Genomic DNA, 8,319 nt, shown 5'->3' with positions numbered 1-8,319 from the left:
TATATATATATATATATATATATATATATATATATATATATATATATATATATATATATATATATATATATATATATATTTTAAATGAAAAAATACAACTTTATAATGGAACTTGAAGTTTCATGCCATTCGGCAATCATCAGCCATATTATTCAAATATAAAATAAAAACCATTATAAAAAATACAAATTTAGCGTTGCAACGGCATCTGACGTCAAGTGTACGTGATCCGATATTTGCTAATCGCCGGTATCAAAGTCAGAAAGATAAAAATTTTTCCTATGCCTACAAGCAGAAACCAATTCACTTTTTTAATTAAGTAGTAAACTACTATCAAAATTCATAATAAAATTTTTTTCACTGATGCAAAGGTTACACTTTTTTGTAGATGGATTATAAGATTGGCATCTTTTAATTATGTTCCACTTAATTATAGGCATGTTACCTGCGTCTCTATGTTTCCAGATTTCCTTGGAAAGTTCTGTATCATTTCTATACCTGGTTGCATTAAATGATTTAAGGTGGTTTGCAAATCTGAGCTTGAATGCGTTTTCACTTATACCGATGTAAGGTTTTTCCGTAAGACTGGGATTAGGTGATGCTATAGTGGCTTTATATACAACAAGTTTTTTTGATTGACATTCGTCATTTAACGGACATGCAGTTTTCTTAATGCAGTTGCAATTTATATCATTAGCGGTGAGTTTGTTACACAAAATTTGTTGGTTGTGTGAATTAATAATAGATTGAATATTTGGCATGCAGCTGTAACTAACTTTTAATGCATTTCTGTTGAAAATTTTGTGGAGCTTATGATGTAATGGAAAATGCAAGTCAATTAAGTTTAAGAAAAGGTGTCCAATTTTTGTTACCACATTTTTACTGAAAGGAGGATTAAACCATATTATATTTCTTTTTCGTTTATTAGTATTAGAAGGATTTAGATTTGAATGATATTGGAGATTGGTGTGAAATCCAGACTTTTCTAATGCGTCTTTATAAATAGAAGCAGACTTTTTGAAAATTTTTTCGCTTGAAGAATTGGAAGATAAACTATGTTCAATTGAGGTTGGTAATTGTTTTTTTAAAATGCTTGGTGGATGGTTGGAACTAGCGTGGATATAATTTAGCGTACTATCAGGTTTATGGTACTACCCAGTAGGCACAGCGACGTGACAAAAACGTGAATTTCACGTTATTTTGGCACGTGACATTTAGGTGACTTTTTGGTCCCTATGAAATGACCAATTCACGTGATTTATAGACGTGTTTTTCACGTTACTTTTGCCACGTGATATTTAGGTGACTTTTTGGTCCCCATGAAATGTTTAAAAGACGTGCTTTTTACGTTAATTTTGGCACGTAATATTTAAGCAATGCTTTATAAAAACGAAGTGTTTGGATTCGTGTAAAGAAAAAAAACTCATCGTCGAGGAAATATTTAATACGTATTAAATTACATGGTTTTATTAGTCAGTATATCAGTTCTTGACATAAACATTTTGTATTTGTAATAAAAGCTGCACTTTTGTTAAAATATCCTCCTTATATTTAATAAGTAATAAGTACAAAGTCATAGATCTGCAACTTACGAAGAGCACGCTTCGATCCACAAAGAGCGCACTTCAAACTTAATCTAACGAACCAGTCGATATATTCTCCCATAAAAGCACGCTTCAAACATAATCTAACGAATCAGTCGATTTTTTCTCCTATAAGAGTACGCATCAAACTTTATCTAATGAATCAGATTTAGCTGAAAAGAAACGAATAAAATCTTAAAAAATAATATGACTATTTAATAATTATCTTAAATCACAAACTTTTAAAACAAATCTTACTTGGTAAGTTGCCAACCATTTTGGCAACAAGATTTTCTAGTTGTTTTCTTTTATCTAAATCATTAAATAATTTTAAGAAAACAATACTACATACAATGTAGAAAAATAAAAAAAATCATTTGCCTTCTACTTTTATACTCTTTTTGCTAAAAAATAAATAAGGATTTAATAAAAAAAGACATAACAAAAAATTCGACAGATAAATAAAAAAAAGATGTACAAAATAATAAATACAAGTCTAAAAAAATATTGTTTATCTATATATATCTATATCTAATATCTGTCTATAGATAAATATATATCTATATATAAAGTTAATAACTGATGCGCGTGATTAGAAAAAACCTGTACTCATAACATCTGATTAAATAACTTGTTTTCTTTGTTTTCCATCTTCTTATATTTGCACTTGTTTCTTAACTTGTTCATACATTAACTCACTAGATGCAAAGGTGACAGCCCACGAAGTTGCTTTAAATGAGCAATCTACAAAGTTTTGAACATTAAATGTAATTTTAGAATGCACACAGAAAAATAACAATTTTTTAAAATGTAATAGTTACCCCATAACCACACAACATTATAGTGGGGATTTTATATCATGATTTTCCTACCCATGGTGAGATTTTTATCTTGAGCCTCCTTTAGCTGTGGAAACATTCACCATGGCTAAGGAGCCTCATCTACCCCTAATTATATATAATATATTAAGTATATAACTAAAAGCATGTATAATAAAGTATTGTCAAATTAGGTCACCAACAAATACTGAGAGCTGAAAATTCAACTCAGAATCAAGTTGCATTCTCCAACAAGATATGAACTAAATTAAATTCTTGCTACAGGGTGCAATCACAAAAAAAGAGGAAGAGAGGGAAAAGTGAATTTTCTCAAACTTTAAAAGTTAAAAGGTTATTGTGTCTAACTACAGAATGATATTCCTAGGCAATAACATAACAATACCATTGCATCTTCCTGGTCAATAATATTTTATACAGAACTTATCATTTGTCATGTAGCTTAATAAATTTAATATTAAATAAGTTATAAGAACTTATTTATTATTAAATTAATTACATTGACAAATTTGACAGTCTAAAATATTATATAATAGGGTAGAAAAAAAAAGTATACCTTGTGTTAGGGTTTGATCTTTTGCATGTTGAAATATGAGAATTATCTGCCATAACGTTACACAATTTTGAATTAAGCTTTGTAATATATTAAACCTAAATTGATAAAACTTAGATATAAAATAATATAATATGTTTAGATAAAATATTATATAAGTGACATTTTATTTTTGTCAAAAATGCATTGCGATGTTATAAGATATCTTATACCCTGATTTTATTATTATAAAACTACAATGCAAAAAAATTATATTATTATAAAAGTATAATAAAAAGTAATTACAATAATGAATATATAAACTACATATTTTATATAATCATTATATTTAAAAAATTTTGAAAATTGTTTGCGGAAAATATCCTGAAAAAATTCAGAATATTTTCCCCATAATTTTTCCTTTTATTTTGCATTCAGCCAAGTTGATGACAATAATATATACTTTAACTTGCATTTATGGAAAACTTTTCGGATATTTGGAAAAAGATAAATTTCAGAAAAATATTTGGTATTCCAGGAATATCCCAAAAAAATAATCCCTGAAACTCAATTATAAAAAAATAGTAAATAAAGAATATCTTTCCAAGTTTCTAATCATAGATTTTTATTGCGAATAAAAAAAGATCCAAAATACACAATATTTTGGAAACATAACTTTCATGCTTCAATCAAGTAAAATTGTAACCTGGACGAGGACACCTAAAATATACATGATTGAAACGTGAAGAAGGAAACCGGGTAAGAGCATACATCAAACTTAATCTAATGAATAAGTCAATATTTTCTCCAATAATAGCTAGCGACACCAAATTTAGCTAAAAAGAAACAAATAAAAACTTAAATAATAATATGATTATTAAATAATAATCTTAAATCACATACTTTTAACACAAGTCTTACATGGTGAGTCGCCAACTGTTTTGGCAACAAGATTTTCTGGTGTTACTATTTCTTTGATCTAAATCATAAAACAATTTTAAAAAAAACCAATGCTATATTTGAGAGAAACTTGCTTTACATATCGGAAGGTTGTCAACATTGAAAAATAAGTATAATGCAGTTTCAAACACCATAGCATCATAATCATCTTTTTGTGGGGAAAACATTGAACAAATCCGCATTAATAACCTGTTTTATATTGTACATAATAACAATACCAATAGAAGTCATATAATATATACAATAATAGTTTCATAAATACAATTCAAATACGTATATTAATCATATAATATTTAAATAATATAGAAAAATGAAATAAATAAGTATTAACCTTTTTTAACAAGTAAAGCACAAGATCAAGATGTCATATATTACAAAAAGATAAAGTATATAATAATAATATATACATATATCAATAATAAATAACATAACACGTTTGTTTATTGATATTATCTTGGATAAATTCTTTAACCTTGTTGATAAAAACCAAATAATAGAAGAAAATCTTTTTTTGGTTTTTATCTAATCGACTCTTGAGCAATAATGTATACAGAAGTTCTACAGACATTATTATTGCTCAAGAATCAAGAATAAGTTCTGCTAGAACTTATAATTTGTCCATGTAGCTTACTTAATTTGATATTAAATTTGTTATAACGTAACTTATTTTGTACTAAATTAAGTAAGCAAAATGGACAAATTCGCCAGCCTAAAATATTATATCATAAAGTAGAAAAAAAGCATACCTTGTATTTGAGTTTAATCTTATTCGTGTGGCAAATAGGGACGCTTGATACTAATTTATTTAACTTAATTTGATGTAATTTGGATATTAGATATTACAACTTAAAATATATTGGACTATTTAGTTTTGTTTTAAATGCATTGCGTTATAAGATATTATATAGACGACTTTTTTTTTTTAATTATGATTAAACTACAATAAAAATTAATTATATCATCATAAAAGTAAAATAATTATAACTAATATAATGAATACAAAAACTATACTATAAAAAAATAAACAATATAATAAAAAATATAATTTTATATTTCTTATCACAGGTTTTTATTAAGAAAAAAAAAGTCCCGCTAGACGCGATATTTTGGCACGTAACTTTCACGTAACTTTCACGTAAAATAGTAACCTGGACGAAGTCACCTAAAATACACGTGATTGAAACGTGAATAAAACGTTGCGTGCCTACTGGGTATAAGGTTGAAAAGTGCAGTTATTAAGATCAAATGTAACATCAAGGTAGTTAACAACTATCATATTAGATTGAATGGAAATACAGAAGTTGTATTGTTTAAATATTTGAGTAAAATGCTTCTTAATTTTTTCCATTTTGGGACCGCTTGCGTTTTTAAACACGGCTAGGCCATCGTCTCTATATAATCCAAAATCAGATTTTTTATAAAATTGCGAAATCCAGAAGAGAAGAAAAATACTAACTCGCACACTTCCGCTTCATCAAATGCACCCATGGTGACATCAAACAAACCAATCGATTTTTTAATCCAAACTTGATCATTGGTAAATAATAAAGACTTACGCGCGTGGAAAATTAAAGGTTTATGATCAGCATCATGGAAACGTATTGGTCTGCAAAGTTTATGGAGTCGTTAAGTAGCTTTTCATTAATAGAAGAGTAACAGTCAACGATGTCAAAATAAGAAATTTATAAAAATGTTTGTCATTGATGTTTTTAAACCAATATATTACATTTTGTGTACTATTCCACTGATTTAATTGCAAAATATTTCTTAGGTTGGTGATAATATCTGATAAAATATGCTTACTTATTCTACCAACATCATTCTTAGCTGGGTTAGTTAGACGAACAGTAAGATTATTTAAAAAATTAGGTTTATGGTCTTTTAATGTAATGAAACAATTGGAAGAACTGTTTATATTGATTTTTTAAAAACGTCATGATTCTATAGAATAGTTTTTCCTTCTTTATTAATGTGATCTTTTATAATAGGGTTGGTTTTTTTATAGTTAAATGTAGTAGCGTTCATTAACAACTTATTGTATTCGTCTTTTGATAATTTATACAAATTTAATGTTTTATCTGCGTAAGTGTAAGTATACGTTGATTTTTGAATAGAAGAAATGTCTACTTTTAATTTATTTTGGAAGGCGTATTGAACCTTCCTAAACTGTATGTTTTTAATTAATTTGAATAAATCGCATTCAAACGCACGCATATCTTTAATCTGTGGTGGACAATTGGTGTGTTAATACCATAAGAATTAAATTTGGTATAATTATTACTATTACTATTAATATCACTCATACCGTTAGACTTGTGATTTATGAAGAAAAACGCCTTCGATCGCATCCTTTGACTTTACGTCAGATGCCATTGCAACGCTAAATTTGTATTTTTTATAACGGTTTTTATTTTATATTTGAATAATACGGCTGATGATTGCCGAATGGCATGAAACTTCAAGTTCCATTATAAAGTTGTATTTTTTCATCTAAAATATTTTAATATTAATTGATCTATTTTTTTCAAAAAGATATTGATCACTCTTAAACAGACGAGAGTTGTATTTCCGGCAGTACACAACATTTATCAATAAATATACATAAACTAAACGAGCGCACGGTTTAAGACCTCCCACTTAGGATAATAAATTTTGAAATTTTTTCAATCTTGCTAATATATTTATAGCAAAAAAATAATAATATAGCAAAAAATATTTCTAAAATTTAAAGATAAGATTTTAAAATTTTTTAGTGATATTATACTCGATTATTCCATATAATGCCTGCAAACTCAACATATGCTAAAGACGTTACAGTCTTTAGCATATGTACATCTGTAAGGGTCGCGTTATTAGACTACTTTACCCTATAATCCAAAAAAATCTAAAAACCTATTTGCATTCAAAAATTTAACATTATTACTGTTTTTTGTTGTTTTTTTTATAATTTCTATATACTGTTTTAAAAGCAAAGTATTTATAGCAGTGGAAATACTGATATTTCAAATGAGTGTTTTGCTTCTTTTAATAAAAAAAAAAGCGACTTTCATATCTTAGTAAACAATCTAATGATTCTTCATCCTCATCTCCCAAACCAAATAAAGTAAAGAAAATAACTCCCTCTAAATGTAACACAGAGGAACCATACCGTATGTTTTCCGGAAAAAATATATAATGCAGCGTTTTTGTTGACAGTTATTTTATTTTTGTGCTTTTGTTATCAGACAATTTAGTCAATTTAACTTTGGCTCTTTTAAGTTAATAAAAGAATAAATTTTCAGAGTTAATAAAAAATTATTTACTTTGAATCGGGGCCCCTAAAATTGTGGGGCCCGGGGCTATAGCCCCCCCCCTCCCTTGATCCGCCACTGCTCATGCTATGTAATATTTTCTTTCTTATACTATGTAATATTTTCTTTCTTATACTATGTAATATTTTCTTTCTTATACTATGTAATATTTTCTTTCTTATACTATGTAATATTTTCTTTCTTATACTATGTAATATTTTCTTTCTTATACTATGTAATATTTTCTTTCTTATACTATGTAATATTTTCTTTCTTATACTATGTAATATTTTCTTTCTTATACTATGTAATATTTTCTTTCTTATACTATGTAATATTTTCTTTCTTATACTATGTAATTTTTTTTTCTTTCTTGATTAACTTTTTCAATCAAATCATATTTTGAAAAATTGCTTAAGTGTTTAATATCTAATAATTGTTCTTCCAGTAGGAGGCCGATAACAACAGCTTAGTAGAACGTTTTTAGATTTTTTGTTTATAATTTTAATTGTTAAAATCTCTTGATCTTTATCAGAAACACTCATCGCGACTAATATTATAAAGAATATTTTCTTTTATGTAAAAAAGTACTCCTCCTCTTCGCTTATCAAATTTCCATTCTAAAAAACCGAATTAACACCTTAAAAATTCTTTAAAGCGGATTTCCATTTACAAGAAATTTTCCGCGGAATAGAACAGAAAAGAAAATTATCCAATCATGCAACATATTAAATTTTTTTGTAATATAATTGGATAATTTTCTTTTCCTTTCCATTCAGCGGAAAATTTCCTCTAAGTGGAAATCCACTTTAACGTAAACATGGTGTTCTTCACGGGCACCCTAAAGGTGACTAAAGACCTTATATCATATCCCATAAATTATTTTTTTTGATTTTGAAAGTAGTCCATTTGTACATTTCAAAACTGTCAACATTTAAATCCTTTTATGGTAGCTTTTCGAGAAAACTTAATTACAATACTTGTTTAATCTAGCGATTACTACCCCTCTGACTCATACTAAGACCTCTGAGAGTGGATCAAATGGCCATACATAATTTGTTTGGTTATTTGTGCTATTGAATTGACACTTTGTCGATCGGATTTAGAAATAATTTCTG

The 8,319-nt window shown here is 27.1% G+C and overlaps 1 long non-coding RNA gene across 1 annotated transcript; it reads right to left on the bottom strand.

Annotated features, from left to right (window-relative positions):
- Window positions 1-1,429: 1,429 nt before the first annotated feature.
- Window positions 1,430-4,850, bottom strand: LOC136089388 (uncharacterized). The gene is made up of 6 exons (XR_010643007.1): window positions 4,658-4,850; window positions 3,873-3,930; window positions 3,658-3,787; window positions 2,976-3,070; window positions 1,842-2,327; window positions 1,430-1,756 (listed from the first exon to the last, which is right to left on the bottom strand). It is a non-coding gene; the product is annotated as an uncharacterized LOC136089388 (long non-coding RNA).
- Window positions 4,851-8,319: the final 3,469 nt, after the last annotated feature.

The sequence above is a fragment of the Hydra vulgaris genome, chromosome 13 (genome assembly GCF_038396675.1).
Source record: "Hydra vulgaris chromosome 13, alternate assembly HydraT2T_AEP".
NCBI classification, from domain to species: domain Eukaryota; kingdom Metazoa; phylum Cnidaria; class Hydrozoa; order Anthoathecata; family Hydridae; genus Hydra; species Hydra vulgaris.
This window is presented reverse-complemented; position numbering and strand designations above follow the sequence as displayed.